The 12,421-nt window shown below is 32.0% G+C and overlaps 1 protein-coding gene across 18 annotated transcripts in view; it reads left to right on the top strand.

Annotated features, from left to right (window-relative positions):
* Nucleotides 1-12,421, top strand: part of LOC139521209 (high affinity cAMP-specific and IBMX-insensitive 3',5'-cyclic phosphodiesterase 8B-like) — a 136,496-nt gene that overhangs the window by 26,218 nt on the left and 97,857 nt on the right. The window contains exon 1 of one of the 18 annotated variants that reach the window (XM_071314611.1): nucleotides 7,269-7,290. The exons of 14 other annotated variants lie outside the window; for them this stretch is intronic. The gene's annotated coding sequence lies outside the window, so the exon portion shown is untranslated. Of the gene's footprint in view, nucleotides 1-7,268; nucleotides 7,291-8,693; nucleotides 8,880-12,421 lie in introns of those variants that run through there. 3 more of the 18 variants (XM_071314616.1, XM_071314617.1, XM_071314615.1) reach the window with 3 other exon arrangements.

Raw genomic sequence — 12,421 nt, 5'->3', positions numbered from 1 at the left:
TAACGTTTCGCTGAATTCGATCCTTTACTTTTTAACCACTTTTTTTCAGCTATACACGCTTGATCCCATTGTCGGCTTAAAGTTTCATTCCAGTACGGCTTGTATAGAGACTTTTTCTGTTTCATATTTCCGTTTGAATAATTAATACTTGGTAACCTGTTATTCATTTCACAAATAATAAGCGATTGAAAGTTGTCGTATGCATTCTGAACATCTTTTGTAATCCTCATCGAATTTTCAATATTACGGATGGTTTCGTGCACTTTACTTGAAATCTCTTCGGTTTTTAAAAAATCATTTGGAATATCTGACACTTTATATTTCCGACGTTGATTGAACGCGTGATCTGATTTCTCGTTATATTTAGCATCACACATAGGCACGTGTATATCACAGTATAAAAGAGAATGATCTGGTATTTTCTCCGGGACGTAACCAATTTCAGCGATTAAATCTGACATTGACATAATTTTAAAATCTAAAATAGACTCGGTATCTTCATAAGGCACACATATATAATCCACTACGGATCTACCAGATCCAGAAATACATGTAAAATCACTATCATTAAAACGGCCATTTAGCATGGCGAAATTTACATCACATAGAAAATTAATAAAAACATCTCCTTGATGATTTTCAGTAGCATCAACAACTGTTCGGGGTTTAATTAAATCTACTCCTTCAATGTAATCTAAGTTATATCCAACACGGGAATTAAAATCACCACATATCATAATTTTACCCATATTTTGGTATGTATATATATCCTTCAACAAATTTTGAAAAAATACATCCGATTCCAGTGACCTAGTTGATTCTGCAGGTGGCAGATAGCAAACTGCTATACAGAAGCATACATCGTTCACTTTAGAATTAAGTTTAATCCATAATACTCCTTCATATTCTGAACTCAAAATATCGCAATCAAAATTTTCTAACAGGTCTAATTTCACTAGTAATCCTACTCCACCGGATCCCCTAATAGCATTTCTGTTAAGATTTTTTCTGTTATTTCCATAAAATTTAAAACCATTTATTTCCAAATTTTCGTCACGACGTAAAAAGGTCTCCGTGACGGCAAACACATCACAATTTGAATACTCCAGTACCAGTTTCCGGAACTGCGAGTTGTCGTTTGTCTTCAGTGACCATCCCCGTGCGTTCCAAACTCCAAGCCGCAGTAACTCCTATTGTTGTTTCTTGACGAGACGGTTGCCAACTATCTTGTAATCTTTCTCCTTACCCATTTCTCTCAGAACTGTCCTGAAACTGGCTTGTAAGTTTCTTGTTTCATATGACTGATCATTGTCTATGTAAATATTTTCGTATTTCTTCACACCGAACAGCAAGTTATAGAGGGCCCCAAAACTAAAGTGTAAAACCATTCAAACGGGAAAACCAACGAGAAACGAAAAACACTTATGAACTACATAAACAGACGACATCATGCATTGTAACTTTTAAAGCCAATTAAGTAAAAAAAAATAATCTGAAAGAACGTGCGATATCATATTAGGAAAATTGATGGTCAAACCATAACAAAAAATCAAGTAAAGAATTTTAAGTATTCAACCTTTATAGCTTGCTGTTCGGTGTCAGCCAAGACTCCGTGTTGAAGGCCATTTTTATTTATTTTCAAATTACAAAGGTTATTCCTGATTAGTATTTTTAATTATTTTATTTAGGCGTTTAGAACCTTTGGTGACCTCACAGTTTAAATTTCTATGATAAGTACGTCGTGAGCAGTGGGCATTACAGACGAACGTTCACCTAATTTCCCCCAGTCAATGAATGGCCATAGCTACACTGTTATGAATTTCATTCTATCTTGCAACGTTTTTTCGAGCCCAAATGATTATATTGAGGGTTATGATGTCAGTAGTTGGTTTATTTTCAATCATCTCATGTTTTCGGCTTCATCTGATGTTTCGTCTTCAGTTGATGTTTTAGTCTTCATCTGATATTTTCGTCTTCATCTGATGTTGTCATAGTCATCTGATGTTGTCATAGTCATCTGATGGTAATGCAGTACCTGTGGGCCCATTTTCAGCCTCTTTATACGTTGTATTATACTTCCTGTTTGCCGAAAACATTATTTCTTTAAAAGAAACAAATAAGGTATTTCACCACTCTTCATCTGATTTTGCCATACTGAGTAATGCGCGGTTTCTTGAACTTTCGATGGTCTATTTCCGGTTGACCAATGTCACGCACTTACATGAAATATTCATCATATTGATCGGGATATATAATTATAGTAGAGCTGTATACCTTGTTATTATAATTATGATTTATCTTATCATTAATATCATGCAGGTCATAATTATTAATATAAACATCACCATTGGCATCATCGCCGCCGCCGTCGTCGTCGTCGTCGTCGTCGCGAGTTCACGTCTAAACTTATTTCAATATTGTTCTTCGCGTATGACTGCAAACACAAATCAGGTATTTCCCAGGGAAACAGATGCGCCATTCTTATAGGTGCAATATTTGCGCCGAAGCATATGACATACATTTTTATTGTTTTGTAATACACAGTTAAAAAGCATTCCAAACTTGTGTACAGTTATTTGAGGCATGTTTGTATCAAATTGAACATTGAAATGGGAAATATGTCAAAGAGACAATAACCTGACCAAAGAGTAGAACACAGCCGAAGGCTTTATGCTTTGGTTTTTTTTTAAATTTTGTTATTCATAAACTTTGCCGGTATTGGATCTCCCAAATAATTGTGCAGAGTAAGATGCAGAAATAAATAATGTTGGTTAACTCAGATGAAATCATTGTGAAGCTAGCTCTGTTTTATGTCATCAAATATTTACCAAATAAGCTATGCGTGTAGCAATAGGCATTGTAGAGTTTTCAGGAAATTAAAACGTATTGATTAAAAATAAATATATGTTTCATTAGGAAAATGATAGCGTCTTCGCCTATGTAACAGCTGTTTTAATTAAGAAAATGATATTTGTAATCTTGGGTAATTTGTTTATGAAAAAAGGTACATATGGTCTAATGACAGATACACTAAGTTAATGGTAATGGCTGTCGATCTGGAATTTGGGGAGAAAAATGGGATTGAGACTATGAAGGATTATAGCGACAGTACTGTTGTTACACAATTTATAATATACGCCAACATGACAGCAACCTCACAACACATATCAATATCATGTATATAGCTGGTTGTATGGTACGATTGATTGTGTGTTGCTTCTTCTTCTTAAAAAAATACACTCAATGCAGACATGTTATATTTTTATAGCTAGGGTTTTATTTTTTTGCATGAAAGAGAGCTGTATTTTCTAATTCGATTTTGACTATGGGGTATGGGCTTTGCTCATTGTTGAAGGCCGTACATCCATAGATGTTTTAAATTTCTGTGTCATTTTGGTCTCTTGTTGAGAGTTGTCTCATTGGCAATCAAACCACATCTTTTTATATATAAACTACATTTGCATCATAATAAAACTGCTAAAACTAATGTCTGATTCACACGATACAACAGGATAACATAACAATTGTAAAAGCTATTTATTTTATGGTCTCGCTCGTTACCAGCTCCTCATGTTTGTTATAAGGACCTGATTCTAACAGGTAAACTGCTACAACTTGTTAAAAATCAATGTTTTCTATTGACAAAGGGATACATCACAAGACAATGCAAACAAATTGTAACCGATTAATTTGTTTTTAATAACCATAGTATAAATATGACGGATCTATGCCAGGTATATCAAGGTTAGGTAATTCATATACCCAACTTTAGTGTTTATATAATAGGAAAACAGGTTAATAGTGTTTTAGTCAATGCTACATTTTCCCTTTAAAAGTTCAAGTTTGTTCCATTAAAATTGGTATTGGTGACAGGAACCTTAGTGGTGTCTAAAATGTCTTCAAGCATGATTAAAAGCTATGCTTCTTATTAAATACCGTGATCTTCCCGTCCTGAACATGCACGAAATATTTGCCACTGGACGTTTAAGCACTCAACAATAAACCAATCAACATATTACTGGTTTATTGATTCACATGATAATGGTTAGTTTCTGAATAACTGGTTTAGTAAGACATTTTGTGCTTGAAACACCAAGTCCAGTATTTTGATTGGTTGATTTCTGAGTGTGATAGTCGTACTCTGTTTATGATTGTAAAGGTCTGGTATAGTCTAATGCCTCTTGTAAGCTGGTTTGTCCTTGACCCGATAGTGTCAATATTTGAGTAATAATCGGTTATCAAAATTTCTGATTATCTATCGTCATCTTTAGATGTGAAACTGGATTGCGTATGCATGTTTGTATCTTATGGCTCTGATCTCAGTGGCGGATCCAGAAATTTTCTTAAGAGGGTCCCACTGACATGCTGCAGTGATTACCTATATATACCTTTCATGTAATGCATTGCACCGTCTTGTATACTTTGGAATTTTGAAAATATTAAAATATTATATTGGCTAGACCATTTAAACTAATAATTTCAACTCTTACCACAAAAAATAGAGAAATCATACAGAATATATGTGTATATATATATATACATAGCAGGCTAAGTGCATATGATGAAATAAAAGCTTGCTAAAAGCACATAGCAAATAGAATTGCGGCACGCAAAAAGACGACCATGGCTTTATTTTTCTCATTTTCGTTTTTTCTACCTTTTGAAAGTTTAAAAAATTTTCAAATATTTTCAATTACATTAGTTTCGCTTCTATAGCGTCTAGCTTCACTGCACTGCATCATTTGAGAAAATACAAATGAATAATTGTGGTGCCTCAAAAATTGATACCGTTTAAAGTTATCACAATCCTAGGTTTCAGTGAGGGTTCATTTTAAGTCACATTCAATGAACCTCTTTGAACCCCAAAATATTGATAGCTTATCGAGTATAAAAGTTGTTTCCAAATATAGCGATATGTTGTGTCTTAATACGGTCCGTTCAAGTGTTCTTTATTTGAAAGAAAGACGCATATAGCTCTTCTTCAGGTTAAAATATATATACAATTCATTTTCTATTTATAAAGTTGACAAGAAAATGGATAAGGTTTGTGATCCAAATTGTCACTATATTTCCGACGGAAACTAAAACTTTCGCATCCGTAAGTTTTTATTACAACAGTAATATGTTGTTATAGGATGTTCGTCAAATGCCTTTTTGTGTAAGGACCTTCCTATAGTATTAATTAAAGGTCAACGTCCGAAAAAATTAAGAATACGTTTTTTCATATTTGTTTTACTAATGTTTTAAGAGATCCCAGCACAGGAACAATTAATACAATGTTTTATATGTCCGTGGCCTGCATAAATCATAACCATCTAAAAAAAAATAACAATAGTACATTGTGAGGATTTAAAGAATTATATTTCAATACCATATCATCGGAAATCAAGGTCTTGTACGTATCAATAATAGTAAGTGCATTAGTCCTAGATGAAATGAAGTTATGAGAAATTAAAAAAATAATTCAATTCAATTAATTTTTTATTGGAAAGAGCACAATAGAGGCGTGATCCAAATACAGACAATAGTATTAAAACAACGAATAAATGAAATATAGATGCATGTAAAAAAGTCGAATCCAAAAAGTCATAAGTAAATTCTATGGATTCTATAAAATTCTAAGTATATTCTATGAATACCATTACATTCTAAACTCATATTGATACCATACACATATACAGCACGATTATAGTATTCTAAATAATAAATAAGTAGATATACTAGCCCAACCCTCCACTTTTAATACCTTGAACAGTGGTGTAAAAGCACAATATAAGAACAAAATAAAAAGATCAGTTGCTCATCGTTGAAGGCCGTACAGTAACCCATATAGCTGTTAATTTCTGTGTCATTTAGTTTCTTGTGATCTCTTGTTGAGAGTAGTCTCATTGGCAATCACACCACAACTCTTTTTTTTTATTTACCCATCATATCGATGCAAAGCACAAAACAACTCACAAAGGTTAAACACAATAGACACTAAGTTCAAATCTGATAGTACTCACAATTACCACTTCTCCCGGCCATAGATCCATCTTTTTTTCTCAGTGTTTTGCTTAGCCAATTCATTTGATAAAGCTTGATTTGTTTATGTACATCAGAATGTCAAGACTTTATGACTTGGTTAAAGCAATATGTCCTTTTTAGACGTGCCTGTATTTGTTCTGGTTAAACTTTAATTATCAAAGACATTGTATTATATGTCTCTGCTTCATATTACAACCCTCAGTCATAGCACGATGGGGTTACTTCGATATTTTCTTTGGTAGAGTTGCGACATTTTTACCTAAAAAAACAAACACATTTTAATATAACAATCACTGAAATTATCTAAATATTTCAGAAAGAATGACCTATACTTATACATACAATATTGCTTATGTAGGAACTAAATTTATCACTCACAATTCATAAATATACAGCTACCCTTAAGTGCTTATGAACTGACAACCGGGCTTCATTTGGGAACTTATTTGAAAAATGAACTTTCAAATGAATCGATTCAATTACAGTAATGGACCATTAATACTAGTAATGTAAGATTCCGGCTGAATAGTATAAAATTATGTAGATCAATGCCATGATACCCCAAATCAATATACAGTTATCAAATTGAAAAATAAATGCATTTTAATATAAGATCATGTTATAAAAAAGGAGGATTATTTTTGATCATTTTTGTATAAAATTTTGCAAAATTATGACCAATTTTTTTGGCACATCCCTGCACCATTGATAGAAACTATGCTGTCGTGAGTCATGGGCGTACGGGAGTTATTGATTGTGCTTTTATCGTATTTAAAAATAAGTAAAATCAAAGCAACAACAACAACAACAACAAAACAAAGCAGAGAGCCGGAAAGGGAGAGGGTGTCGTCACAACTGATAGGGCGGCATACAAATAGGGATTTGTCTTCAAGTCGGGTGCATATAGATCGTTGCCATATATGTGCCTACGGTACCTAAAAAAAAATATGACGTTTTAAATTTTAACTTGAAGCAAAACAATTTTTTTTTTTAAATAATAGATCGCCAGGATTTTAAACAATTCTCCCTATGGTTTTATTTGTTATTTCAGTACATATATAGACAGCAATAGTATGTCTACAAGGCATAAAGTAATAAATTAAAATAAGATTTAAACGTTAAAAAAATAAACATATTGCGCTAGGTCAGAAAAGTTTAAATTACGGAATTACAACCGTAAACATTCCAAAATTAATCACTCCATCATGAGGACAACTCGACTGATTCAGGCGTCAGCTGATGCAATATACATGTTAGAGTAGAGTAAGTAATCATACACTTGTTTTATATGATCGATATGATGATTAACTCCTATAACAATAGATATATGAGCCAATGCAATCAGTTCTGTTGATCATCACTACCTTTTAACTCCACTTGCATCACAAAAATGATTCTGAGTAATTACAGACAAACCTAAGCATGATCACGTAAGATTATTCCTGATTGACAGGACTTCAGCTGCCAGATCGAAGGCAGATTTTCACATAGACATAGCTTTTTAGCACATTTAACCACGGGCACTTGTTTCTGTCAATAGGGGGTTTACTATCCATACCCGTACGAAAAATCACCTTCAATAATGGGATAAAATTCTTGCAACAATTTTAATATGCAATAGGAGGGTGACATCAATTGATTTCATCATCCGATCGCTCAAACTTCAATGACAAAAAACTATAGAATGAAGCCTGCGACAGCAGAATCCCATATCCAGAAATCAACGCCACTTTGCTTATTTGAATATTATACTAAAGAAATCGGATACAGGTCACGGAAATTACATTAAAATGATAGGGAATTTTGAAAAAATGTCTGTTTTAATTTTAATTTAAGTGATAGACAGGTTGCCGGGGCAGAAAATGAATATACACAAATACACCATTTAAACAAAACATAATGACTGTTGTTGCAAAAATACAGATTCCTGAGCTATTTTAAAAATCGAAGCGAGAGGCTTTTAACATTGCAGTGTAAAATACAGGCTAAAATGGCTGAAACATCAAATTTGCAAACTTCGTGTTGAAAATTGGCTTACAAGGTCATTACATAAACAGGTTGCCGGGGTGAAATATGAAACTTGAATTTCCAAAGAATAAACAAGTCCAAACCTTGTATGTGTAGTCGTTGAACTCTAGGTTCCCACGTAAAATTAAAATGTCACTATTTCAAGAAGAATAAACTCACGAAAGCACGAAAAATTCACTAAATTCGCGTTCATTGTTTTGATTTTGACCGCCTGACAACTTTACAGAAATATCAAAGTGATTTTAAATAAGGACTCTGTGACGGGCAACTTATAATATCCGTGTTTTAAAGATTTTAATGATATCAAGCCTATCAAGCCAGTCCAGTTCAAAGTACTATCATGTGGTACAATTCTCATTTACATATTATGAATATTAATTAGCAAAACCACTACTAATTTCTGGCTATGCATGGCAGAATAATCAGTCCGTTGATTGTGGCCATTACCTGGCAGAAGCAGAAGCTATAATGGTCATATCATCGGAACGATATAAATATTAGTTGTTCAGATAACAAGATATAAATGCATATACAACCTTTTCTGAAATATCGCCAAATTACGAATATTTCACCTTAAATCAAAGCACAAGTTTTTTTTTCATATTGACCTTTGACATTAATGAACTAGAAGATAATGAATTAACTTGTCATATACAAGGAAAGAAGCTGTTCAGTGACTCATTGCATTTCTGTCTTATTTATATTAGTGTGTGATGTTTTAAAATTATGCCCTCAGGCAAGGTTTAATATAAGAAAGCCGAGTTGACAGGACTTTGGTTTATTAACTTCAGGGCACCATAGTGGAAGACTTCTTATTTTTGCAGGCAAGTCTTCATTTGTTCGCTTTTTTCTTTTTGCATATTTTTGGCATTATTTACTTCTGACAGCATGCTTCCTTGTACATATATTTTTATATATTTTTTACGTCGCATATTCAATCATGAAATATTGAGTCATTGAATGATTGCTGTAAAAGTTCTTGGACTTAAAAATTTGATCTGTAATAAGAAACAGAAGGGAAGCATTTTTAAAAAGTATTTAAGCAGGGTCTACTGTTGAAAAGGTTCATCACAGAAAGTCTACCTTTGATGGCTTAACAGGTGGTGGTGGTAGGGGTGGGGGGTTCAACAAGCCAAATGGGGACTAGTTTCCTATTTGCTCAAATGAGGGATATTTTTTTAGTCTTAGATTTTTATTTCAATTTTGAATTTTTATTTTATAGTTGAAATGGAATATAAGTTAATGAAAAAAACATGATACATTGATGTTTTTTTCAAAAGATATATTGTATATACATAACAAGTCCTCAAGCTTATATAAGTCGGTTTCAAGGCTACTTACTTTTTTAAAACCCAAAATAGTAATATGGTTCTAATATTATAGCAAATTCATTTGTTTGTGTTATTATTAGTAAAAAGACTTTGCAAAATTCTTTTCCTTTGTAACACTATACTTAACGTTACTTTTTGGGGAATAACTTGATCTGTTGTTTCTAACCAAATCAGAAGAACTTTTGATTTCTTTTTGTCTCTGTTTGAATAAGATCAGGCTTATCTCAGTGTATGAGGTAATCTAATGAAACAATCAAATCAAATCAAATCAAATATGTTTATTGGATAATCAATATATATGTACAGTGCACAATTGATGTCTTCCACACAATGAACAGATATTAAAACAATTAATACAAAATAAATGCATATACATTAGAAATAATATCTGGACAGAGCTAATATAAGTTGTAAAACATTAATATAGTTCAAAAGCTTTTTCAATAAAAGTACAGATAGCTTTTGTATCAATTTTATTTAAAGGATACATAATGTTATGTAGAATAGTAGATTCCTTTTCCCTTTTATTTAAATCCGAGGGGTCGATATTTAATTTTTTGAAGAGATCTTGTCTTAAAATTGAAAACTTTTTACAGTATAAAATGAAGTGTTTTTCATCATCTAATAAATCACAAGTCTGACAAAGTCTTGAGTTATGCGGAATTTTTGGTCTATGATAACGACCTTTTTCTATTAAAAGAGAATGTGCACTAATTCTTAACTTAGTCAAATTTTTACATAGTGCTTTTGGAATATTAAAGTCAAGATATTTTTGAAGAGAAAAATTTGTGTAACAAAATGAAAAATATTTAAGCTTTGAGTCAGAATTGTAATTAGAATAATTTTGAAGCTGTTCTTTAATTAGTTGGATGGTTTGATCGTGTATTTTCAATTCTAGATTTTCATTTTCCAAATTCTTTTCATCCAATTTAAATTTTTTGCAACTATAATCAATAAATGAATACCATGATTTTGACCCCTCTTTGAAAAGTCCTCTATCTACTTTATACACTTCAGCAAGAAATCTATCAGATGGAAGTTGTTGCAGTCTTATGAAATATTTAAAAGCCAATTTAGTAATAAAATTAATAATATCATCATTTAGATTATAATACATATGTAGCTCATAAAGTATATAAGATATATAAGTCCTGACCATGCATGACATATTTGCCACTGGACATTAAGCAACCAATAATCAATCAATTTTAAAAGATACATAGTTTGTAAGATATCTTATATTTTCTGTAAGAGATATCTTATGTTTTGTTTAAATCAGATCCTCTATATATAATACATAATCAGATATGTTAAAAATCACATAAATGTTATTATTTCATATCGGTTGAGAATAAGATTCTCTTATTGGATTAAAAGGGGGCACATGACATTCATTATTCTTCAGTAATAAATTCCATCGGTCATTAACAGAAAAAAACAGACCAGAAAACCGGTCTATAACGAACTTTTACATGATAATGACCGGTGGGGCGTGGACTCCGTCTGATAATGACCGTTGGGGCGTGGTTTTCATCTGATAATGACCGCTGGGGTGTGATTTCTCTGTTAATGACCGGTGGGGCATGGTTTCTCTGTTTAGAGAGATGTACCTTTTATAAGACATGTTCCTGTTTTTAATATTATATTTAAGTTGTTGAATTGTTTATTATATATTTTCGTTAATTATAAAATTAAAGATAACTTGATTAAGTATTTGTATACTGAAAAATTGCACTAAAATGAATGGCAGTATTACTACGACTGGTCTTCACTCTTTGCCATAGAAATCGTACAACTACTCGAGTTCGCTGTAGGCATTTTGAATTTATGAGAATTTTCCAAAACATGGTTTCTCAATGAAATAAACATAATAGTTCTTGAAACACTGGTCATTATTGTGATACATGGACTGCCCGTAGGACAGTGGTATTGACTGCGACACCGATAAAGACCTCGCCTTCGGCTCAGTCATTATCACAATCTTAGTCAATACCACTGTCCTGTGGGCAGTCCATATATCATGATAATGACCAGTGTTTCAAGAACTATTATATAATTATAATATTTTCCTTTTAAAACTGTTAAGATGTTTTTTTTCAAAAAGATACTAAATACTTAATAAATACATCTTATTTACACTTGTTTGTTGAATAAGATATTTTATGAAATTTATTAGATATGATAAAAGAAAACTTTATAAGATATCTAATCAACTTTTTATAATATAACTTGAATTTTTATAATTGAAAATTAGTCTAATCTTGACCTTATTTGTATAGTTCATTGATCAATGAAAAAATTTTGTGAATAAGTAATTTTCTCAGTTAGTATGTCAGTTGATCTCTTGAATATTTATATGGCGTTGACTCTTTTTGATATATATATCGGTCATCCTACCTTGCTATTAATTAGATTAGTTTCAGAATTACTGTAAGAAGTAGGTCAAATACATGTAATTAACTTAGTTTGCCAACTACATATACAGTAAGAAGTAGGTTAAACATAGAATAATTGTAAAAGTGCAAATATAAAAATAAGATGTGATATAATTGCCAATGATAAAATTGAGACAACTCTCCACAAGAGACCAAATGATGCAGAAATTAACAACTATAGGTCACTGTACCACATTCAATAATGAGCAAAGCCTACACTGCATAGTCAGCTATAAAAGGCCCTGAAATGACAAATGTCTGTACAGTTATGTTTTGACAATTATTACAATACACTTACAGTTGATTTTGTGCATGAATCTCCTCTGATACTGTTCAACTGAAATCTTTCATTCATGTAAGAATTGTTTGTCAACTCTTGCTACTTAAAAGTCACGATTCAAGCAAAGCAAAGAGACATTTCAGCTTGTCAACTCTTGCTACTTAAAAGTCACGATTCAAGCAAAGCAAAGAGACATTTCAGCTTGTCAACTCTTGCTAATTAGTAAGTCTCAATCCAAGTTAATTAATTGCACTTTTGGGAACAAAATTTTTGTCATAGTCTCATTATGCGTTTTGATAAAAACTCTTAAATATTTAAAT

Source organism: Mytilus edulis, chromosome 4 (genome assembly GCF_963676685.1).
Source record: "Mytilus edulis chromosome 4, xbMytEdul2.2, whole genome shotgun sequence".
NCBI classification, from domain to species: domain Eukaryota; kingdom Metazoa; phylum Mollusca; class Bivalvia; order Mytilida; family Mytilidae; genus Mytilus; species Mytilus edulis.
Note: the sequence above shows the minus strand (reverse complement) of the source record. Positions and strands in the feature narration are given on the sequence as shown.